The sequence below is a fragment of the Nicotiana tabacum genome, chromosome 3 (genome assembly GCF_000715075.1).
Source record: "Nicotiana tabacum cultivar K326 chromosome 3, ASM71507v2, whole genome shotgun sequence".
In the NCBI taxonomy this organism is placed as follows: Eukaryota; Viridiplantae; Streptophyta; class Magnoliopsida; order Solanales; family Solanaceae; genus Nicotiana; species Nicotiana tabacum.
This window is the reverse complement of record NC_134082.1, coordinates 20,262,072-20,287,303: the sequence shown is the minus strand read 5'-3', so window position 1 is coordinate 20,287,303 and position 25,232 is coordinate 20,262,072.

Sequence of the window (25,232 nt, the reverse complement as noted above, 5' to 3'; positions counted from 1 at the left end):
CTTGACAACACATCATAACTGAAGATCATTACTTTAACCTTAGTCCGTAAACTTTAGAACCCAATTTCCAACATCTGAAATTCCTTACAAGACCTGAATCTCACATCTACTCATTGTATAAGTCTGAACAAGCTATAGCAAGCTATAACCATAACCGAAAATGTAATCGTATGATATACCGCATAACTCGCATACTCGTAGCAATGATTTTTGACCACAGTAACTGCTCAAAACAAACCTGACACCGGTAATAAAACTTATATCAAATAGAACCTCATTTTAAAACCTTCGTACACTACTGATGATGGAAGAAACATACAGAAAATCATAACTACTCATCTGATTATCAAGTTAGGGAGCCCTCTCTCATCCATCAAGAACCAATATTATTCATCCATACCTACCGTAATCAAATCCAATATCATCCATGCTAGGTCCAACGATCTCATCTCATCAATACCGACACTCTACTGACATGCCACATCAATACAACCGTAAGCCACAAACCGTGTAATACGTGCTCCAATATGCAACAATTCAAATGTACCCAAAGATTGAAAATGACTCAAATGAGAGAACAGTTCCGCGAGCTCAACAAGTACCACCACAACCGCAGTGCCTTGAACCCATCATGTATAGTAGAAGCAAGACATATAAATCTAACACCAAGGATAATATCGCAATACAACTCTGCTTCAATGTGTGTTCCCACCCAAACATTGGTCCACATGAAATACCTTAAGTCACAATACTGAAAATCAATAACCATACACAATTCGACATCATGTACACAAAACGCATGGCGAAGCCATGGAGAGGTGAATGACACAATATACCACAGCCCACGTAATCAACCATTCAACACCCCAATAACTATCTCGCTCGAATTCCGCTAAAAGGCCCAAATAGAACTACATCGTGTGTGCATATAACCAACAAATCACAACCACCCGTAGCATAGAAGAGTAACACATTGATTATATCAGAACAAAAATAAGCCCAACTCTAACCGAATGCCACACCCCTCAACACAAATAGTTCTGAGTCAAAAATTTTGACCCGGTGTAGAATACACATTCTCATTGGGCATATCAATGGTCCCCCAAATTAACTGTGATTATTCCTCAAATGGATAATGGCCCTCCAAAAATCTGCAATGACCTAACCATAACACGTACCACCATCTAGCCAACTTTGGACACATCTTCATAGTCCGCAACCTAGAAATAATCTGCTTCTAAGAACTCCCAGTCCCTAATTCCATGTAACACATGAATCACCATAGCCGATCCCAACTTCACCACTCGAATGACTAATACATCTCTCATGCATAATCATCCCCATGAGAAATAATTCTATAATTCTTCCATGCCATATAGAAAAAATCTGAATATCAGCAGTCAATCAACCAGGAGAGTGTCGCAATACAAAAGAAGCATATGTAAGTCAAAACACATTGTGCCTTCTGACATGCGCATACTTCTAAGGTAATACCAAGGATTAATAGCATTCATCTAGTCATCTGAAACCATCCATGTTTTCTAAGAATTCATAACCTTCCCTTCAAAACTGAACTATGACCTTGCACATGCTAATCTCAACCCAACACAACACACCACATCTATCATGCCATCATATGAAAGTATGAGAATCTCATAATAGACTCTGAGTCAGCAATATAATACATACTCGATCAGTCAGAAACCTTTCACTTGGTCCCATCCAAGTGAAAATCATAATACGCAACTTGTTCCTCATGCCGGTAAGAAATATTCATCTCAAACCGTGGTAGAAACCATCAAGAACTATTCGAAACCCATTTGCACATAAACAAGCCATCAGAACTAGATCTCTCTAACTCAACCAAGCCATGCAGGTCGCCAAACCTAAGAGTAAAGCCACAAAATACCTATAGAGACTCACCACATTGAAAGTACCCAAAGAACCGATCATATCCGTTACCGTGCTGGTCTAACCTACTATCAAGCTATCATATTTCTCTAAGTTCCCTCTTAATTACCCTCAAATTGACAATTCTCATTTCCAAAACACCATGTTCCTTACCTAAAGCTCACCACAAGAGATCCTAGCATAAAACCACACCGCCATAAGGCCCATAAGTTGTTGTATTCCTTCTTAAACACCCAAAAAATACCACAACAGAGACACCCACTCTGAAGAGATCTTCTGTGAATTTAAAGATGTTCCTTCACCTTCCAGATACTGAAATGTAGAGTCCATAATAATATAGAAATATTGCGAGTCTCAACAGCATCCAATGTAAATTTAAGATTCTAGCCATATACAAATCTGGAAAATTCTCAATTGTGATATATAGATCTTGAATTTATTAGAACCTTCTAGTGAATCTTCCACTCTACACAAATCTCAATTGCACCGCCCAACCGGGCCGAATGACCTGTGCCCCATTAGCACCATAACACCTAAAGAAGCAACCTCACCTTAATGCAACTTAGATACGAGCAAATTCCTACACCATGTGCACTACATCCTCCATGAATAACAACTCAAAAATTCTATGATTCCCATATATCCATAAAGTATAATACACTATGCATCCAGAAATTACCTTGCTTATGTCATCCTCAAAACCAAATATTGCAAGTCATATCCGATCCAAAAGTATGCCTCAGACAGAAACCAATGCGACACGTAACCATGTAATCAAATCATCGATAGTAGACTTCCCCACTTGGCTCAAAGACATAGGTCAAAACGCTCAATAACTCACAATGCCCATACCATAATACTGCATTGAGATTCAAGTAAATCCTCTATAAGATCATGTAACACAAAAAAATACAATACCTCAAATCATCTGCTAAGCTCGCATTCACCCTCGTGATAGCTAAACCAACTTTCTCAACCAATCCAAAATCAAATTGCAACACATATACCCACTGTAGAAACGGAATCCTCCACACAAAATCATAAGGATCACACATCCGTAGACCACCCCAGAGGATATAGCCCACCTACTAAGCCTCAAATTGACATATCTCTATACCCTTTCACAACCACAACTACTACGCAATCATATAATCTCCTTAAGTCTGAACTCATCAACAAGACATGAGAATCTACTTTGCTCCACAAATAAACAACACGAAAGACCTCTCAAAACGATCATAACTTGAGACTTTACAACACATCAAAATAGAAATCAAGCACCCAATAGTCCTTTCACATATCAAACAAACTCCTCTCATCACATCCAAACCACCTGAACACATCCTGCTATCATATCATACTCACCATATAGCCATCAAACCACTCACCGAGCCACCAGTCCCACTCATAGGGACACCACTAGACATAGAAGTCCAAAAGCACATGCTCACACAACTGAACATCACTGTGCTCAAGCTACAGTTAAAACCCGACCTCAAGTCTTCCAAACTGGCCCATTATCAGCTCACAAAAAACATATCTTGCACTTCATCCATGGAATCACAAGCTGTTAATGCACAGATGATATCGAGCACTCACGTACGCATACGAGTGAGTAGAATGGATTCAAAGTGATACGCTTCAAGCTGAATCAATACCGCACGATAAAGAAAGAAAGATGGGAAGTTTATCCTAAATGCCATGTAGCCTCTCGAAAATAGGTACGAACGTCACCATACCGATCCGAAAGACTCTACTAGACACTTGCTCATGACTCGTAGAACCTATGAACCTAGAGCTTTGATACCAACTTGTTACGACACAAAATCAAACTAGTCATGATGGTACCTAACCCAGCCCGCTAGGTAAGCCAATTAGCAACAATCCAAATCAAATGAGATTTACTAGAAGAAATAATGATGATATAACTAAACTTTTATACACTTCCCAAGGACTGGTAGTACAAATCATGAGCTTCTAATTTAGTGTTTACAAAGCTGATATGAAATAAATACAAATAATTGTTCTAAAGTTACCAAGAGCAACATACAACCATGACCGGAATGCAAGTACGCCTTCAATGTCATCTTCCGCCATATGCAGCAACATCACCATCCAAAATCTACACGGAAGGTGTAGAAGTGTAGTATGAGTACAACTGACCCCATGTACTTAATAAGTAACAAACCTAACATTAGGTTGAAAGTAGTGACGAGCTTGGATAACAGTCAGAGTCCAATACTAACAACCATGAACAACTCATAACAATGTAAATAAAGCACTACAAGTAATAACTCAAAGATATGATGATTAGCTTGTTCGCAGTTCAGGAAAATAGGCATGCTTTTCAAGTATAACAGTAAAACCCAAATCTTTCATCGAATTAACCAAAATATGAGTAAATATGAAAATTGTGATTTTTCCCAAAAACTTTCAACAACAGATAAGATATTTCATTATCAGATGGCACGAGGAAAGTACATCTCTATGCCTACAAGTCAATGTGTATGTGAAGTCATGAATGTCGTGATGCTGCACAGCATAAGAAAATGCATCTCCATGTCTACATGCCAAGTATGCATGTCAACTGTAATGCAACGCTGTGATAAAACCATATGCATACTCTCGGAGTATCAATTCTCTTAGTCCTCCCATTCACTCAGTCCTCACAATCACTTGGTCCTTACAGTCACTCAGTCCTCACAATTGCTTGACACTCGCACTCAATAGGTACCTTCACTCACCGCTGGAAGGTTAGACTCCTGAGGGGCGGATCTTGCCCAAGAGATAATATAATCCACTCATAGCATGAACCAATAAAGCTTGTTGCGGCGTGCAGCCCGATCCCATAAACATCCTCAAAATAATGCCCTCGGCCTCACTTAGTCATCAATCTCTCCAGTCTCTCAGCCTCACGAATCTCATGCCAATCAACCAAAACCATGATAATATGACATGAGACAAATGATGACAAAGGTTGAGATATGATATGAAATGAATGAGTATGACGGAGTATGTAATTACAATTTAAGTAAATAAATCAATAACAGAAATGACCTCAGTGGGTTCTAACATTATAAGTATAAAGCCTAAACATGGTTTCTAACATGGATCACAACTCAATTACTCTAGCACGTAGGAATTTCATAGATAGAAACAAGAATAGGTCATTACATAGTACCACAAAATTAATCGAGTCATAATTCACATGGTGCACGCCCATATGCCCATCACCTAGCATGTGCGCCATCTCAACACCAAACACATAACACGTATATTTAGGGGTTCATACACTCAGCACCAAGTTTAGAAGTGTTACTTACCTTGAACAATCCAAAACCAATACTAAGCAAGACAAACAATACTTTAGAATGCCCTCCCACGTGCATCAACATTTGAACGGCTCGACTAGACAAAATAAACTCAAATACATCAAATAATGCCTAAGGAAACAAACCCAATCCATAAAGGTCGAATCTTTGATCAAAAGCCCAAAATTAACCAAAAAGTCAAACCCGGGCCTGCACCTCAGAACCTAACAACACTTACAAAATCCGACAACCCATTCAGTTAAGAGTCCAACATCTAGTTTCACTCAAATCTAGCCCCGAATTGATGCTCAACCCCGAATTGGTTGAAATCATCAACCAATTGCCAAAAATGAAGGCAGCTTCACGAAATTTAATCAAAGCCGAGTAGAGAACACTTACCCCAATCCATATGGTGAAAATTGCCTCCAAAATCATCTAAATCTAATCTCCCAACTCAAAATATGAATAAAATGACCAAGACCTCCATTTATAACTTTGCCCAGCCATTTTTGCTTTTACGAACAAATGAGCCGCTTCTACGACAATGGATCCATTTCTGCAAAACAAGCTGAAAACTTAACCCTCGCATCTACGGACAAAATATCCACTTCTGCAACATCACAGATGCGAGCCATCATCCGCTCATGTGCAAGACCTCGCTTCTACGCTCTAGCCAACCGCACATGTGCATCCGCACACGCGTTCAAATCTCCGCTTTTGCGATCTTTCCTCACCTACCCTTTTCCCGCTTCTGTGATGAACAACCCACATCTCTAAAGTCGCTTTTGCGACCAAGACTCTGCAGATGCAGCTACACTAGCACCAGAAATTCCTTCAGCAATGTAATAGGAGATAAATGATCTGAACCATGTCTGTAACTCACCCGAGCCCCTCGGGACCCCGTCTAAATATACCAACAAGTCCCATAACATAACAAGAACTTAATCGAGGCCTCAAATTATGCATAAAAATATCAAACAACGAATCACGCCTCAAATCGAACTTAATGAACTTTTGAACTTTCAACGTTTAAAACTCGTGTTGAACCATACCCAGTCAACTCGGAATGAACTCAAATTTTGCACACAAGTCCCAAATGACACAACGAAGCTATTACAATTCCCGAAAGTACAATCCGAGTCTGATATCATCAAAGTCAACACTCGATCAAACTTATGAACATTCCAAACCTTCAAATTTCCAACTTTTGCCAATTAGTGCCGAAACCTTCTAGAAATATCCAAATGCAAATTCAGGAATACGCCCGAGTCCAAAATTACCATTCGAACCTAGCGAAACCATCAAAACTCCAAACCCAGGTAAAATACTAAAATGTCAAACTTGGTCAACTCTTCCAACTTAAAGCTTCAAACATGAAATTCATTCTTCCAAACTGATTCCGAAACACCTGAAAACGAAAACCGACGATACACATAAGTCATAATACATACATACGAAGCTAATCAAGACTCCAAATAGCTGAACGGAATGCTAATGCTCAAAACACCCGGTCGGGTTGTTACAACTTTCAATTTAGCTAGAAAATTATTCCATAGTTTCATTGCATCCTTTAATTTAATTTCTAAGAACACTATTTATCTCTCCATCATTTCTCAAGAACACTATTTTTTCCATGAACTAGGGTTTATGAAATCAATTATCCAACCATAAAAACTTGAAGAAAATATTATAATTACTCTCACCGACTCATAATAAATAGTTTGAAGCATTATGATTACCTTCTTGAAGCTTTTTCTTAAAAATTCAGTGTTTGGAAAATTTGGTGTTCTTGAACAACTTGAAAGATTTCTAGGGATTTCCATGATTGAATGATGTTAATACTAGTGTTAATAGGATGTTATTGACTTAAAATATCCATAAAAAGCACCTTGTATTCCTAAGTAGTCCCTAAAGTTGAATCCACCAAGAAAGAACCAATCTCTAGCTAAAGCAAAATCCCTAAAAATGGTTGCTGCCCATGACTATGTTATAAAGGCACATGTGCTTCAGCGAGTTGTACCTTGCGCTCTGTAGGTTGTACCTCGTATCCCAAGTTTTTCCCTATTGGACACCTTTTACTAAAACATCCATAACGCCTTATATAAATGTCCAAATAACGAATGATTTTAAGCCTTAGAAACTAAACTCGAAGATGTTTCATTTGATAGGTTGTTTACCACATAACTCTTTATATATATCAAGATATGCTCGTTCAAAGTTAGGTCTTGTGCATACTCATTTAGAACTTTAGTCTATCATGTAATTTCCAACTTGACTTGTCCTAAGGGTTCTCCTTAGACCCTATATCATTTCAAATACACCTCGTACACTTTTAATTATGTTCATGGGATATTTTCATATTATTAATTAACACTCGCATACAAATAAATATTATTAGCACACGGCGGACCTCTTAATGACCTTATAATATTTCAACACTTTTTTCCCAGGGCACTACAACCTCCCCCACTTAAGAACATTTGTCCTTGAATGTTTTATAAATTATTCATATACAAGAAGTTATCCTCCTTTTTTCTTAAATAACCATCCTTAATCATTCGCCGCTTCATATTGATATTACACTTTATCTCCAAAATCTCAACTCAATTACACGTCAAATTTAGCTATCTCCTCAAATTCTTAAAAAATTTCGGTAGAGTTTTTCCTGTAATTGGGACTATCCAAAAAAACCTGTCAAGAATAATCTCCCACACGGGCACCATCAACAACATAGCTCAACAACCAACAATATACAACATAATGTACTATCTTGGCCCCACTCGGCTGTACATATACCATAAGTTCTTCAAATACAAATCTTTGAAACTTTTTAATTGTAACATATATGAATATCATTCAATATCAACAATAGCTACTAAATAGCTCTCATATTGCTACTCTACATCCTTCATTTTCTTTAGTTATGCATACGTCAAGTTGTACCTGAAAAGTATCTTCAAATATACCAAAACTCTGCCTATGATTAAACTTTCTTTAAAAAAATTAAGTGTGACGACCCGACCCGTAGTCACGTGATTTACCGCCCCGTTTCCCCCATTTTATGCTTCTTCATATTTCATTATCGGTATTCGGTGTGTTAGAGTTAAATCGGATTGGTTCTGATAAAGAATGAGACACTTAGTCTCTTTTAAGAAAGGCTTAAGTTGGAAAAGTCAACCAGATGCTGACTTATGTGTTAGAGGGTTCGGATGTGAGTTCCGATGGTTCGTTTAGCTTCGGGAGGTGATTTGTGACTTAGGAGAGTGATCGGAAGTGGTTTTGGAGGTACGGTGTAAAATTAGGCTTGAATTGGCGAAAGTTAGTATTTTGGCGAATTCCGGTTGATAGGTGAGATTTTGATCCGAGGGTCGGAATGGAATTCCGAGAGTTTATGTTGCTTCGTTATGTCATTTTGGACTTGTCTGCAAAATTTGAGGTCATTCGGACGTGGTTTGGTTGGGGTTTTTGATCAAAAATGGAATTTGGAAGTTCTTGAGATTCATAGGCTTGAATTCGATGTGACTTGATGATTTTTGGTGTTAGTCGAGGTGTTTTGATGATTGGAACGAGGTTGAATAATGTTTAGGATGCGTTGGTGCTTTTGGTTGAGGTCCCGGGGGCCTCGGGCGTGTTTCGGGTGAGTTTTGAGCGAGTACGGACACCCCGGAACTTAGAAAATGGAGGGGGCAGCAGTTGTGGCGCGGACCGCGCCCCTTTTCGCGCTGGGCGCACTGTCCTAGCGCTGACCGCGTCAAAGTGGCTGCGGCCTCGGTCCCTGAAGACTGCAGGTTACAGGTCCTACTTCGGAAGCTCATATCCTTTGATCCACAAGGAATTCTTAGGTGATACAAAAACGAAAGTTGTAGCCCTTTGTGTCTAGTTTCCAGAAAGGTATAGATTTTGCAATTTGGACATCTGTAGCGAAGGTTATCGCCAATATACTAAAGCCTGTTCCTGCAGAGCAAGGCCTGCGTGACCGCGGACGTTTCTGCGCGTACCCCGCTGATTTTACGCGGACCGCGGTCATTTTTGTGCGGTCAGCGGTGTCGGAATCCGAGGGGTACCCTATAAATATGAGGTTTTGGGTTTTATTTGATATTTTGACCTAGAGAGCTCGGATTTTGGCAATTTTTCGAAGGTTTTTCAAGAAATTGGTCGGGGTAAGTGATTCTAACTCAAATTTGGTTAGAGTACATGAATCTATCACTGAATTCATCATTTAATTCGTGATTTGAGATGGAATTTGGGAAGAAAATTGTGGAACCTTTCAAAAATGTAAAATGATGATTTGAAGGACCAAATGGTATCGGAATTGGATAATTTTGCTATGGTTAGACTTGTGAGGGTATGAGGATTTTGAAAATGTAAATTTTACCCGATTTCGAGACGTGGGCCCGGGGCTCGGGTTTTGCTAATTTCGAGATTTTTGATATTTTTCGAATGTTTTCGCTTGGGCTTTGTTCCCTTAGCATATTGTGACATATTCGTTCTGACTTTGGATAGATTCGACGCGCGTGGAGGCCAATTCAAGGGGCAAAGGCGTCGTGAGCTAGAGAAATAGCTAGTTTGAGGTGAGTAATTGATGTAAATGATGTCCTGAGGATTTGAAACCCCGGAATTTTACATCGTAACGCTATATTGAGGTGACTTGCACGCCGGATAACGGGCGTGGGGTAGAGCACCGTTGGGGATTGTGACTTGGTCCGTCCCGAGAGATATTTTACTATATTTTTGGTTGAGACGTATACTTTATTATTGTGAATTGGGCTTGTTGCCATGCTTGGGGCCTTGTGCCGACCTGTAGAACCCTTAGGGGATTTTTGACTGGTTTTCCTCACTTATTTTGTTAAAGAATTTATATCCTCAGTCATGTTTCCAATTGTAGGCTTCTTGCCAATTATTTAAATCCTTCAGGGATTTATATCACTGCTTTCGTATATTTTGCATATCATTTGACCTCAGTCCAAGGATTTAAATACTGTTTTGCAAACTCAGCCATCTTTCTAAGATTTGAAAACTTAAATGATATTTCTAAATGATATTTCGGGCTGAGAACTACTGTTTTACAAATGCCCAAGGGGCTTATGATAATTTCTGGACTGAGCATGGATCGGGTTGTGCACCGCAGCAGTGTTATATTGATATTGAGGCCGAGAGCCTGGTTGATTATATTGATATTGAGGCCGAGGGCTTGGTTGATTACATTGATATTGAGGCCGAGGGCTTGGTTGATTACATTGATATTGAGGCCGATAGCCTGGGTGATTATACTGATATTGATATGAGGCCGAGGGCCTAGATTTAATGCCACGAGATGGCTTGATATTGCGCTTGGGCTGTAGGAGCCCCTCCGGAGTCTGCACACACCCCTAGTGAGCGTCGTCAACGATAAATAAAATGGATGGCTCGGGCTGCACGCTGCAGTGGGTACTAGAGAGTACCATCATATGCATTGCATTGCACTCATGCATTTGTTTTTATCTGTTATACCTGTCTCAGTATTTGGTACTCTGATTTAATTGACTTGTTGCTTCACTATTTGTTGTTCTAAACTGCCAGTTATAGTTTACTTTGTATTTTTCCACGATTTCTTATTCTTAGCCTTTATTTATGTTTATTACTTACTGGGTCGGAGTACTCACATTATTCCCTGCACCTTACGTGCAGATCCAGGTACACCACAGGCTGAGTGAGGATTTGTTTAGCTGAGCAGCAGTATCCGGGAGTATTGAGGTAGTTGCATGGCGTTCGCAGCCTTGATCTCTCCCCTCTATCTCTATCTTTTATTCCGCACTTTTCCTAGACACACTTGTAATAGGTGGATATTCTGTATTAGAGGCTCATATTCGTGACACCGGATTTTATTGGGCTATGGTGTGGAATTTTAGTTGAATTTCCGCAGGTTTTATAATTAATTATACACTTGAGAGTGATGACTTAGTAAATTCTCTATGATATTTATCTATAATCTGAATAAGAATTTGAGATAATGTTGTTGAATGGTCGGGCTTGCCTAGCCGTGTGTTGGGCGCCATCATGACCGGGGTTGGGGTCGTGACATTAAGATAAAAGAATAAACGAATTTCCATGTTGCCTTAATTTTTTAGCTCTCGGGGCTCTAACTCATGCTTGATAAAAGCGAAGTTGTATTGCCCATTTTGTACATGCAGAACTTGTCCATTCCGAATTGAAGACTTGAAATTCTTTCATAAATAGTACTTTCAAATAAGTCTTTTACCTTTCATGATTCTTGTTACCAAGCATGATTTTCCCACTTAGGACTCTTGATGTTCTTTAACCGTTAAAATTATTCTGGAATGTTCTTTTGTTCCTTCCAAAGACTAATGAGATATTTATCCTAGATTCATCCATCACATGGTAATTAATACCCCCACTTTCACTCGTGACTTTAGAGTTCCTGAAGATCCCAACTTGATAACTATTATTGCTCACAAGTTTGCTATATGAAAAATGTTCATCCTAGTTTCATCGTTTTTACGATACTACTCAACCATCCATTCTCGAATACCAGAGTTTAAGTTTTCATTTCTTAACTTTAACCAACTCCTTCACTCTATTGAGTTTCTTGTGATGTTTGTCTAACAAAATATGAAATTTTATCTACTTTTGGGTGAGCCATAGACATACTTCCATAGCCCGTAAGTTTCCAACACTCACATATCAATGCTATCATGATGAAACTTACACCTTTTAAGATTAGTGCTCTTCCTTAAACCCATGTTTTTTACTAACATACTTCGTTTTTGGTATACAATATCATTTATCATTTAAGAATAAGCATTGCATTACCCATTTCTGTTTTATTCCGTGCAAAGTGTGCATATATTAAAAGGACTCCCTTATTCGATAAAATTCAATGTATAATTCAAATCACTCCCTCTTTCCCACCAGCACTTTAATTTAATTCAAATCACACATGCCTTTAAGTTGTAAGAATACATTTGAGTTGCCCATTAAATATGTAAATATCAGACATAACTTTTTAACATCCTTGATGCAGAATATCCTGACTATTGCTTGTAATGAGTCATTAATTTCCTACAAATATTTTACGATATTTTTGCCCATTTCATCACTAAGTTATCAAAAATTTCCTCTTAATCTTGACAAATGTGAATAAGAAATCTTATTTTCTAAACCATCACCTTTAAGGTGAACTCTTCCTGTTTCGATATTCCCTCACTTAATAGTAAACCTAATTCAAACTCTTGCCTGCCACTCAAAGTTTTTATTAAACTGTCATCTCACAGGAAACTTTCTGATGACCATCTACATGACCACCCACTACTATAGGCTCCTTATTCCACAACTAGAAATCTTTATTTTACCATTCCAGTCTTTCATGGTACATTGACTTTTATTTCATCATTACGCTGATATGCTCATCATTGTGACAATAGGATAGATTGGCTACATTCATTTCATTTTTGTATCCAAATATCATCTCACTACTAGAAGCAACATATATTGCTAAGTGTCATTATTTCTTGCCCTTACGATATCATTATAGTTAGCACTTCACTCTTTCATATTCACTCTACAGTTGAAATCTCCTCTAACATTTCACCCTTCAAATCCATGCACTAATACTGTTCTAGCAAGTACGACTGCCTTGCAGCTCGCATAGTAGCTAGAGTAGCATCTGCAGATCCACTAGTTGCTCTAGCTCAGGAGCAAGTTCCAGATGTGGTTGAGCTAATGGGGCCAGCTTGGGCACCAACTGTGCCTATTGTGATTCCAGTCCTTCAGGAGGCTTTGGCTCAAATTTTGACTATATGCACTAGCTTTGCTCATGCGGTTTTTGTTTAGATTGCACCAGCCACTTCTCAGGCTGGGGGAGGTACTTAGACTCCCCCCACCCGTAATCCACAGCAGGTGATACATGGACATCAGAGACTGGGGGTACTACCAGCACAACCGATTATAGTTGCTCAGGACCAAGTGGGTCCTGTTATGACAAATGATGAGCAGAGGAGACTAGAGAGATTTGGGATGCTCCAGCCTATATCATTCAGTGGGGCTGAGTCAGAGGATGCCTATGACTTCTTGGATAGGTGCTAGCGGGTTCTTTACACGACGGGTATTCTGGAGACCAATGGGGTCTTATTGTCATTTCCCAAACTGATAGGCCATGACGGGTACCTGGTACATTACTCAATCGAGTACCAGCGTAACGTATCTTTCTTATTACATCATCATATACACGTGACATACGAGCCTAATAGGCCAACATAATCATTTATAAACTCAAAATATAGGCTGTACAATCTTTCACGTACACGACATATGTCTACAAGCCTTTAAGAGTACATAAATGTCATAAAGGTCGGGACAGAGTCCTGCCATACCAAACAATACACGCCTAAATCATACTAACCAAACAAGTGACTCCGAAGCAAATAGAGCGCACCAACATCTTCCGCTGAGCTAATAGCCTACTTGGAGGGCTCTTGACATGTCTATCGGGACTTGCGGGCATGAAACACAGCGCACACAGGTAAAAGGACATTAGAATGAAAAATGTACCGAGTATGTAAGGAACATAAATAAGTACATAACAAACATAGAAGAAATATGGAGTACATGACTCGACCTGTACGTCTGAATAACTTTGTAAATCATGAAATAATTATAGTATTATGCATATGCGTATGAATGTAATGTCATGCATAGGTACATGTTTCATAACATCATTAGCCTCTGAGGGCATCCCATCATATCATCTTGGCCACTGTGGGCAAATCATCAACGTATACCAGCTGATCAGGTGGTGGTGCGTATATAACGCCATAATCTTTCCCATATCCCATATACATATATATACATACATATATACGCGTATATAACGCCATTTCAATACATACATATATGTACATGAATGCAATGCATGAGAAGTACGTTAATAAAATCTTTCGGAATGTCATAAGACCATTTTACCTTTGAGTAATATCATAAAGTAAACTCTTTTCAACGTTCGTTTTTTAGACCCATGAACAGAGACACATTGAAATTCAAGAATCTAGATATCTCTAATACTTCTATGAATAGAGTCATTTATGGAATTTGTGCATTTGCATGTTTCGTTCATATCGTATGGATCATGCCAAAAGAAAGAAGGGATAGCTTTCACATACCTATTTCTTGAATTATTTGCACAAAATGAAGCTTTTTCTTCTTTAAATTTTGTGAACGAAATGTTGCTGCCTTTTACACTTGAACAAAATAAATTCAGAAGACAAATATTTGTTGCAAGCCTCTAAAATGAAAGTGATTTGGAGTTTGAATTTTAGAAAATAAAGTTCCGTTGCAAAGTCTTTAATATGAGAGTGATTTTGGAGTTTGAATTTTAGAAATAAAAATTCTATTCCTAAGACTTTAAATTTAAAGTCTTTTAAAATGGAATGGATTGGAAAGACTTGGATAAAGTCTTAGAAAGAATGAAAGGAACTTGTTATCCATTTGACACCTAATCAAGGAATGACTTAGTCATTTCTTGATAATGTGGCTAGTTGCCACGTGGGGTGGGGGTAATTATTATATTTTTATCCACTTATTAGTTAATCGGGTAATGTCCCGTTACCCGATAATTAACCAATTTCTCAAAAATTGAGAATTATTCCCACTTACTTAAAAAAATTACTCTCTTTCCACATACCTTATACACCTTTTTAGCGTGGTCATGTAGTACCTTGCATGTGACTAGTCCATAAATACCGGGTATTTTATCTCGGGCCGTATTTTACCCCCAATATGCCAAACTTGGACAAAAAATTCATTTTCTTTGACTTGCTTCTCCTTTCACCTTTACGAATTTATTCATCACTTGTGAAATAGCATAATCCTTGTAATCTCCAAATAATCTTTTACTTGGACTGATGTTAATTACCTTACGACAAATCCAACGTATAATACTATAAAGTGCAACTTCATCGTAACTTAATACTACAAAGCATATCATCAACGTAATGTAATACTGCTGGGTGCAAAACTGTCGTAACTTAATACCGCGAAGCGTAACATTACCGTAATATAACACTGTTGGGTGCAACACTGTCGTAACTTAATATAGTGAAGTGTAACATCATCATAGTGTAATACTACAGGATGTAACATCATCGTAATATACTACTGCAAAGGGTAACATCATCATAATATATTACTGCAGAGCATAACATCAACGTAATAATGCGGCGTGCAACATTATTCCCCCCTTTGGAACATTCGTCCTCGAATGTTGACTGATGCACTTATCATTTTCATAACATATATTTTCCGAATACTTTAGAATTTCCCTTGCCATCTAGGTGACCGTCCTGTGAATGAGTCCAAAGTCCAGGGCATTCCCCCTTTAGGCCTCATTCTCACACCATAACCTGTACTTGGAATCCTTCCAATCTCGTAACTGTTACTACCTTTCATCATGCAGCCTGTACAATTTTGACCTTGTAAGTGTGCCCAATCTCTAAGCTTCATATGTAGAGCTTAATAAGATGCCCCTTTGGGAATATATGGGTATACTGAAGTTCTTCACTAGGTACTTTGTTGAATTTACGAATATTGCTATATCTCATCGCATAGGTCTGTTTATCCATCTGTATGAATTTACTGCCATAACTCTTACTTTAATTGCTGAGGTCTGCTACCAAATCCCAACTTACTCTCATTGCTTATTCCATATGTATAAATTTAAGTCCTTTAATGCTTCCTCATTACTGCTCATCTTTAGAATGACGACCCAATCTCATCTCATACTTTGTGACTTTTGTCCATCTATTGTTGATTCGCCTTAATATTGATCTACAATATACCACTGATAACTTGAAACTTCTTGCGTAATACTTTGCCCGTAGGGATTAAGTTATGTCAAGGAATATTCGAAGTGATTCCCATGATCATATTTCATAGTGTCTTAATGTGATTCACCTTATGGGGGTATCCTAATTTCCTGCCGCCAGCGAAATATTTTCTCCTTCTCTTCTTTTGTTTTTTTCAAATCATTATTCAAATGAAGGCCCAAACGTCATCCTATATCTATCACAATTATACCCTCATTTTATTACTAGGTCAGCATTTCATTCCTTCTAAATGCTATTAATCTTATACTCCTTTGAGTTCATTAAAGCTATAGTGAGCTTTGTATAACATAGAGAAATTGTCCGCTATTCTTGTTTTCATGGGCTTAATCCTAAAGACTTATCCATTCTCGTCACCTTTTCACTTGCCTTTCCTCATCCTTACTCATGTTTTCTTAAAATTTTATCGCTTCATACTTTAGCTTGCGGACTATACATATCCATTTATAAACTTTCTGGAAACTTGCTTGCACCATATATTTTCTTATGTTATTATGGAACGTCAAGCGAGACATCACATCGTCTCCAACTTTTCTCTATTCTCTTAACTAGATCTCTCAGTACTTAGAAACCATAGGCTGGAAGACATGCTGCCGATGATACTGCTATCATTCCCGGTTATTGGATCCCCATGCTTATAGCCTTCTATCCGAAGTATGGACTATTTACGATCTTCTGCCTTTGAGTACCTCGTACGTTGTTCACCTTTACCTTACTTACCTTAAAATCTTACATCGTATCTTCTATCTCTTTACTGACCTCTCTTCCACATGGTGCAATTCACGTCTATAACTTGAAGCTCTATTATAATACTCGCACCTCTGGTACATATACAATCTGGTGGGAGCTTCATACTGACTTCTTATGAGGCTGGTACTTCTTATAACAGCCTTCCTTGTAGAGCCATTATAGATTATGGTTGTTGTGTTATTTCTCTTGAACATCTGATATTAAGAGTGATTCTGTCATATTCTCAAGAACAACTTCTATAATTTTTCTAGGTCCAATAATCAGACTCCTAATTTACTTGGGTGATGTAATTCTTTAGTTTCCTTTTCCTTCTGATCATCCTTTACATAGGCTTAAGCTATCTTTCGATCTGTGGCTCATGGTATCAGTTATTACCTTAGCTTTTCATGGGCATTATGGATATCCATGATACAATCTCTTAACAATTCTATCTTTTGTCCATGCCCCGCGCTCAATTCTTTCTTTTAACTTATACCAGAGTCTTCTATGGTTGTATAATTGTCAACAAATATGCTGCCTAGATAATGCTCCATAATTATGAGTGTATCCATAACGTACTAACTCTGGATCATATATCAAATAATTCTTTTGTTCCATCTTAGCTTTCTTTCAACGTAAGCTATTACATTTCCTGGTCATTCTGCCCATTGTTGCATCCATACTTAGCTTATCTTAGTGCCCACACTTGCTAGAGTTTTCATGCAACTTCTCGAATATTACTTTTAATTCTTACTTCCCATTCATTAGCCACGGTAGGTGCCACTTTCCTTTGGAATTATTACAATGTTGTTGCGAGATTGTTGTTACACAACCATTTCCTCTTTAGGTCGTTGTGCTTAGGTTAAAGCCTTCTTTCATATCTCCTCAGCTAGTCTTTCGTTGTAGTACATAGGGAGAACTCTTGACTCTCGTAAAGTTGTGATCTTATTACGAAACTTTTTGATGTCCTTACTTGCCTATAATCATCCGTTGTTGCTTACTTCCATGCCCTTGTGCTTGTATGGTTGCTTCTGAACTGATATTTTGACTGTCTTCCCAGTGGCACATTCTTTTATCCTTGTAACACTCACACGGTATCTTTAACTACTCTGACTCTTGTTTGAATATATCTCAAGTATTATAACGATATTCTTCGAGGCTGAACCCTCCATGTTGGGTTCTACTATGTTTATCTCACACGATCTGATGACTCATCTATAACCTCCTGTTTAGCCATAACTGGGATCTTCCAGACCAATTACTAACTACTCGTTGGCCCATTCTCATATCAATATTCCTCGTAATCTTTCTTGGGTTATTTATTTTGTCTTAACGTACGTCTTGCACTGGCTCCTTATTTATTAATAATAGCTCAGGAAGGAACTTTTACTTCCTCTCCTTAACGTCGTTCTTGCACAATATTCTTGAATTGTAGCGTATATGTAAGATTTTGATAAGTGCCATCTCATTCCTCTTTCATTTATCACATTCTTCCTTTACCATTCCATGGTCATTAGAACCACTTAATTTTTACTTAATATCACATCCCTCCATATTTCCCCCTTTAGGGGTGTACTAAGAGCTGAAGCCATGAGGATCTACCTATAGATATTTTACCTCTTCATTTTTTGCATAGTTTCTCAACATCAATGATCCTTACTCGCCTTACGGCAATCCTTCTGTACCAAGGATGACAAATACCCTACTCATGAGGGTGACACTTAATGTAACTAGTACATACAATCCCTTAAGCTTAACTTTGCTAACATTGCTTACTTTAGGGAAACATCTTCCTGAATGACCATTCTCTGAATATCTTATGAACCTTCTTCTATTGTCTGTCCTATTATTACCGGAATGCGATCTGAAATTCTCATGATGCTGACAATTACCAAATCACTCAGTCCCTAATTCATATTTAGTTATCTTATTCACCAGCCCATACTGATTTCTATTACTCTAGGGTCTAACTTTTCCTCTTGGTAATCGTGCTAGAGTTGCGAACTTATTTCTCGAAATGAGGACTTGATTGTATGACCTATACTCTTTTGTTGTCCTAAGGCCTGTCACCCCTTGTCTCTTCCTTCACTTGACTATAGATTTGGTAATATTGTCATCTTTTGATCTACTGTTGTCATCCATGTACCACATCTTACTCATAATGCTTCATTAACTCTTTTCTTATTTCCCGCTATTATGCATATCACTTTATTCTGAAAACTCGAACAAGACATTCTTTTGCTTTTAGCTCCCTTTTGCTTCATCCAGTGGATCTTTAAGTTGCTTAACGTTCTCGCTTTACTAGGAACACGAGCCATACTAAGGTAATATGTATCCCTTTAAGGCTTATAATGCATGGCTTTGTAGTACTCATATTTGACTGCATTATATTAAAGTGTACCATCTGGGTGTTTCACAAGGAGATTTACTAGCACACTTGCAATATCCTTCGGAAATGTCAACTAACACAAATAATCCATTCTCCATTTTGGTTTACTCTAACCCTAACCAGGTCCTGATGTCCCGTCTTAAACTACACATGTTAGCACCCATAGGGCATAACTGAGATGGGTACGGCCAATTGTTCATACCTCTAAAGGTAACTCTTAATGCTTATATTTTTCTGTTGAAACTGTAATACTAATAATCTTCATTAACTGGGCGCTTTGTACCCTTCTTCACCTTGCTTCTTTTACTTCATGAAAGTATTGTCTTTCACCATAAAGGTGGATAAATATTTTTTCCTTAAGGTTCCTTATCAAGAGGCTTACACCTTTCAGTACTCACATGATCTGCTGAAGACCTCATAGTTACTCATCATAAGCATGATGCAAAGTCGAGTTCCTCTGAGTCAACTCTTCCATAGCCATGTCTTTTACCAACCGTCTTTGTAGATATAGGTATCATCTTATTACGAGTAAAATAGAAGTTAGGATTTTGAATTCTTACAACTGAGCTCTACCATACGATTTAGAGTATGAAGAAAGAGTGATAGTCCTAAATGCCTTATAGCCTCCTGCTTATAAGTGTTGTGCACCACAAACACATAAACAAGACTCTACTAGACACGGCTTGTAGACTCCCTAGGACAGAACTGTTCTGATACCACTTTAGTCACGACCCAAATCGATGGGCCACGACGAGCACCCGGTACCTTACTCAACCGAGTACTAACGTAATGTATCTTTCTTTTTACATCATCATATACATATGACATACGAGCCTAATAGGCCAACATAATCATTTATAAACTCAAAACATAGGCCGGCAAGGCCGTACAATCTTTCATTTACATGACAAATGTCTGCAAGCCTATAAGAGTACATAAAGGTCAAAAAGGTTGGGACAGAGTCCCGCCATACCAAACAATACACGTCTAAATCATAATCTCCAAACCATCAACTCCGAAGAAAATGGAGCGCACCAACATCTTCTGCTGAGCTGATAGCCTTCTTGGAGGGATCTTGACCTGTCTATCGGGACCTGCGGGCATGAAACACAGTGTCCCCAGGAAAAAGGGACGTTAGTATGAAAAATGTACCGAGTATGTAAGGCACATAAATAAGTACATAACAAGCATTGAAGAAATATGGAGTACATGACTCAACCTGTAAGTCTGAATAACTTTGTAAAACATGAAATAATTATAGTATCATGCATATGCATATGAATGTCATGTCCTGTATAGGTACATGTTTCATAACATCATCAGCCTCTGAGGGTATCCCATCATATCATCTTGGCCACTGTGGGCGAAATCATCATTGTATACCAGCTGATCAGGTGGTGGTGCATATATAATGCCATAACCTTTCTCATATCCCATATACATATATATACATACATATATACACATATATAACTCCATCTAGTCATGGGTCAATCTACATAAATTCAATGCATGAAAAATACGTTAATAAAATTTCTAGAAATGTCATAAGACTATTTTACCTTTGAGTAATATCATAAAGTAAACTCTTTTCAACTTTTGTATTTTTTTCTGAGACCCATGAACAGATGATAAAATATTATGACACATGAAAATTCAAGAATATAGATATCTCTAAAACTTCTATGAATAGAATCATTTATGGAATTTGTGCATTTGTACGTTTCGTTTGTATCGTATAGATCAAGCCAAAAGAAAGAAGAGATAGCCTTAACATACCTATTCCTTGAATTATTTGCACGAAATGAAGCTTCTGCTTCTTTAAATTTGTGAACGAAATTTTGCTGCCATTGACACTTGAACGGAATTAATTCAGAAGGCAAAGTTTTGTTGCAAGCCTTTAAAATGAAAGTGATTTGGAGTTTGAATTTTAGAAAACAAAGTTCCGTTGAAAAGTCATTAAAATGAGAGTGATTTTGTAGTTTGAATTTTAAAAATCAAAATTCAGTTCCTAAGACTTTAAATGTAAAGTCTTTTAAAATGGAATAGATTGGAAAGACTTGGATAATGTCTTGGAAAGAATGGAAGGAACTTGTTATCCATTTGAAACCTAATCAAGGAATGATTTAGTCATTTTTGATAATGTGGCTAGTTTCCACGTAGAGTGGGGGGGGGGGGATAATTATTATATTTTTATCCACTTATTATTTAATTGGGTAATATGCCATTACTCGGTAATTAACCAATAACCCAAAAAATTGAGAATTATTCCCACTTACTTAAAATATTACTCACTTTTCACATACCTTATACACCGTTCAAGCATGTCCAAGTAGTACCTTACATGTCACTAGTCCATAAATACTGGGTATTTTAGCTCGGGCCGTATTTTACCCCACTATGCCAAACTCGGATGAAAAATTCATTGACTTGCTTCCCCTTTCACCTTTACGAATTTATTCATCATTTGTGAAATAGCATAATCCTTATAATCTCAAAATAATCTTTTACTTGGACTGATGACAATTACCTTACGACAAATCCAACGTACAATACTATAGGGTGCAACATCGTCGTAACTTAATACTGCAAAGCATAACATCACCATAATGTAATATTGCTGGGTGCAACACTGTCGTAACTTAATACTGCAAAGTGTAACATCACCGTAATCGAATACTGCTGGGTGCAACACTATCGTAACTTAATATTGCGAAGCGTAACATTACCGTAGTATAATACTACAGGACGTAACATCATCGTAATATACTACTATAGAGGGTAACATCATCATAATATGTCAGTACATACATCAACGTAATATTGTGGGGCGTAACACTTCACTACTTTTCAGTTCATTGGGGTTTCCTTAAGATGGTGTGAGGCCTATGAGAGGCGCAGGCCAGTCGGTGCAACACCACTTACATGGCATGAGTTCTCCATTCTCTTCTTGGATAAGTTTATGCCTCAAACCCCTAGGGAGGAGCTGCGCCGGCAGTTTGAGTAGCTACATTAGGATGGCATGTCTATGACCCAGTATGGGATGAGGTTTCCAGAGTTGGTTCGTCATGCAGTTTGGTTGGTTCCCACTTAGAGGGAGAGGATTAGAAAGTTCATTGATGGCTTTTACTATTGTCACACCTTCTTAAGGGGGTATAAGGAAGTTTTTCTAATTTAAGTGACAATCGAGACGGGATTATTATTTGAGATCAGAGTCGCCACTTGGGATAGTTAATGGTACCCCGAGTCACCGGTTTAGAATCCCGAATCGAGGAGATTTGACTCTGTATTAATGTCTGCGAAATACAGAAATCTGGTAAGCAATTCTGTTAGCCCGGGAGAAGGTGTTAGGCCTTCCCGGTTCCGTGGTTTTAGCATGGTCACTTTGATCATACTTATCATAAACAAATCGTTTGATTACTGATTTTAGAAACTATGTGCATTTGCCTCTTTTAATTAAGAAATTATCTTGAAACAGGTCACGCGTACGTGTACCCATTTCTTTGGTGCGTCAAAATCATGTCACGCGAACATATCCATAATTAATAACATTTTATTATTATTAAGAAGGTTTAGTCGAAGTTGCGTGAACACACACTCCAATTTTGTTTTTTAAGATCACGATTATGTCACGCGAACGTGTACACAACTACGATGATAGATTAAGTCGCGCCTAAAGCAAGTTACGAATGTTCATAGTATGTAATTCTTAATTCAATGATTGTGAGCTAAATGGCCAGAGATTTTGGAGTGTTTTAACAAAATCTCAAGATCATTACCTTTTAAGCCTCTAATCTCATAAATGTGACCAAGCCCAATTCCTAAAATATATGAATAATTTCAATTACCAATGGTCTAGGTCTTTCCCAATTGTCACACCCAACCTCGTTCATACAACATAGAATAATATGTAAACCACACAAATAACATAGCAATTAGAATATGGTATTGAAAAGGAATAAAATAGCAGAACAAACTACCAACACATTCTGAAAAATGTCAGACATATAATTCAGTGCATGCTTAGACTTTCTTGGAGATGTCAAACATGGGATCTCAGAGTTGATACTCAAATTCCATTACATCACTTTAGTTTGGATTTTTAGCAATAATAAATCATAGAAATGAGCAATAGGTTAGGCACATGCACTAATTGTTCGAACATCAACTCATACCTTTGCCTTCTGATTTCAAAAATTAAACCTTCACTGAAGCTCCCGCCACATTCTCACATTCACTTTCATTCATGGTACATTCAACTCAGATACACCCATTATCAGACCATGATAAGTTCTCACATGATATTGTTCGTTAAAGTCCATGTCTTAGAATTCTAAGATGTATATGAGGAACTTAAACTTTAACGAGCTTTAATCACTAGGAAGGGATTTAACATAGATTAAGTTAAGACCGTGGGAATAAGCTTACAATCAAAGAGCACAAGACATGGACTTAGCTAATATCATTTCAAATGAGGAACATCTCACTTAATCAAACAATAAATTGTCACATAAATGCACATTTTAGGTTAAAAGAAGCAAACAAACAGACTTGGACAACTGCATTTCCTCATCAATTGTATAACTTGAAACTTAAACGTTCAGGTCTAATAGAATTGACAACTCAAACACATAGGATTTACACCAAGCGGTTAATGTTCACAATCACTCTAGCTTTTGAAACATGAATTCCAACACCAATTGTTTCTCGATCAAATAGGGCTATCAGTTGGCATAGGGATACAGCGGAGCAAGGAACAGTAGAAAATTTAGAGCAACATGCACGTAGACTAGATTATCATCAGGTAGAAAACAACACTTATTTCCAGCACTCTTTCAGGCTCCAACTGAGAAGAGTATACTGAATGTTCATAAAAGATAACAACAAAGCACATCGCTAGAATGAGATTCAGCTAACATTTTCACAGCTAGCCAAGCTTCAGCCAAACACAACAAACTAATGAAAGTAAACAACAAGAATTCGAGAGTAAAGGCGTCGCAGATTCGTGCTCTGCTAGTAGCCGCATATTTCATCAAAATGCAACTTATCTCATCGACATTGCATAAATTTCAGCTTAATCAAGACTAAACTTCTTAACCGTATTTTAAACCATCTAAACAAAGTAGTACAGGAGATGAAATGCACTTGAATGTGCAAAACTTCAACTACTTGCAGGAGTAGAATACAATAAAAGTTCGGTAGTGAAAATCCAAAACAAGCAACAACCAAGAAACAGGACTTAGCAGCCACGGAAGAAACGCGATCGGCACCTCGAATGCTCACACAAACTCCATTACGAGCAAGATTGAATCCAAAAATAAAAAAAATGAAGATCAGATATCCTTTCTATTTTCTCTTTCTATTTTTTCTGATTTTTAAATGAAAACAAAACTTAAACTAAGAACTAAATTCAAACTCTCTTTGATTTTATTTTTTTGGATTTTAACAAAATGGAGAGGATGAGAATCAAAAACGAAAAAATCACTTCAAGAAATCTATAACCTTTTCCTCCAAACACAAATCCAAAACTAGAAATGGAGCTCCATATTTTTGAAGTTTTTTGATTTTTTGGAAGTAAAATCTTGAACCAAAAAACAACTGAGACTTTCAATATCTTTCTCTGAAATCAACAAGACCACATAAAAAACTCAAAAAAAAAAAAGAAAACTAAAAATAAAACCCTAATTTTCTATCGAAAATCTCTCCAAAAATTCTGTCCCTAGAACCCCTCACCCTATATAACCTCTCTAATTCTCGAACCTTCTGTCCACAATTCGAAAATCCTTTCAATATTTTGTGAACAATTTAGGGACAAATGGAGGGAATTAATTAATTTCAATCCATCCACGGCTCCCATTCGTCCAACAAATCGCTCAAGAATTAAATAACACGTGAAAAATCCAGAAGGAATCTTCTTGTTTGTCAGAATCCGTTAGGCTTGGGGAGACGTGGAGGATGAGATGAAGGGGACCATGTGGGTGGGATTGAGGTGGAGCTTGCGTGGCTAGAACGTGTGAA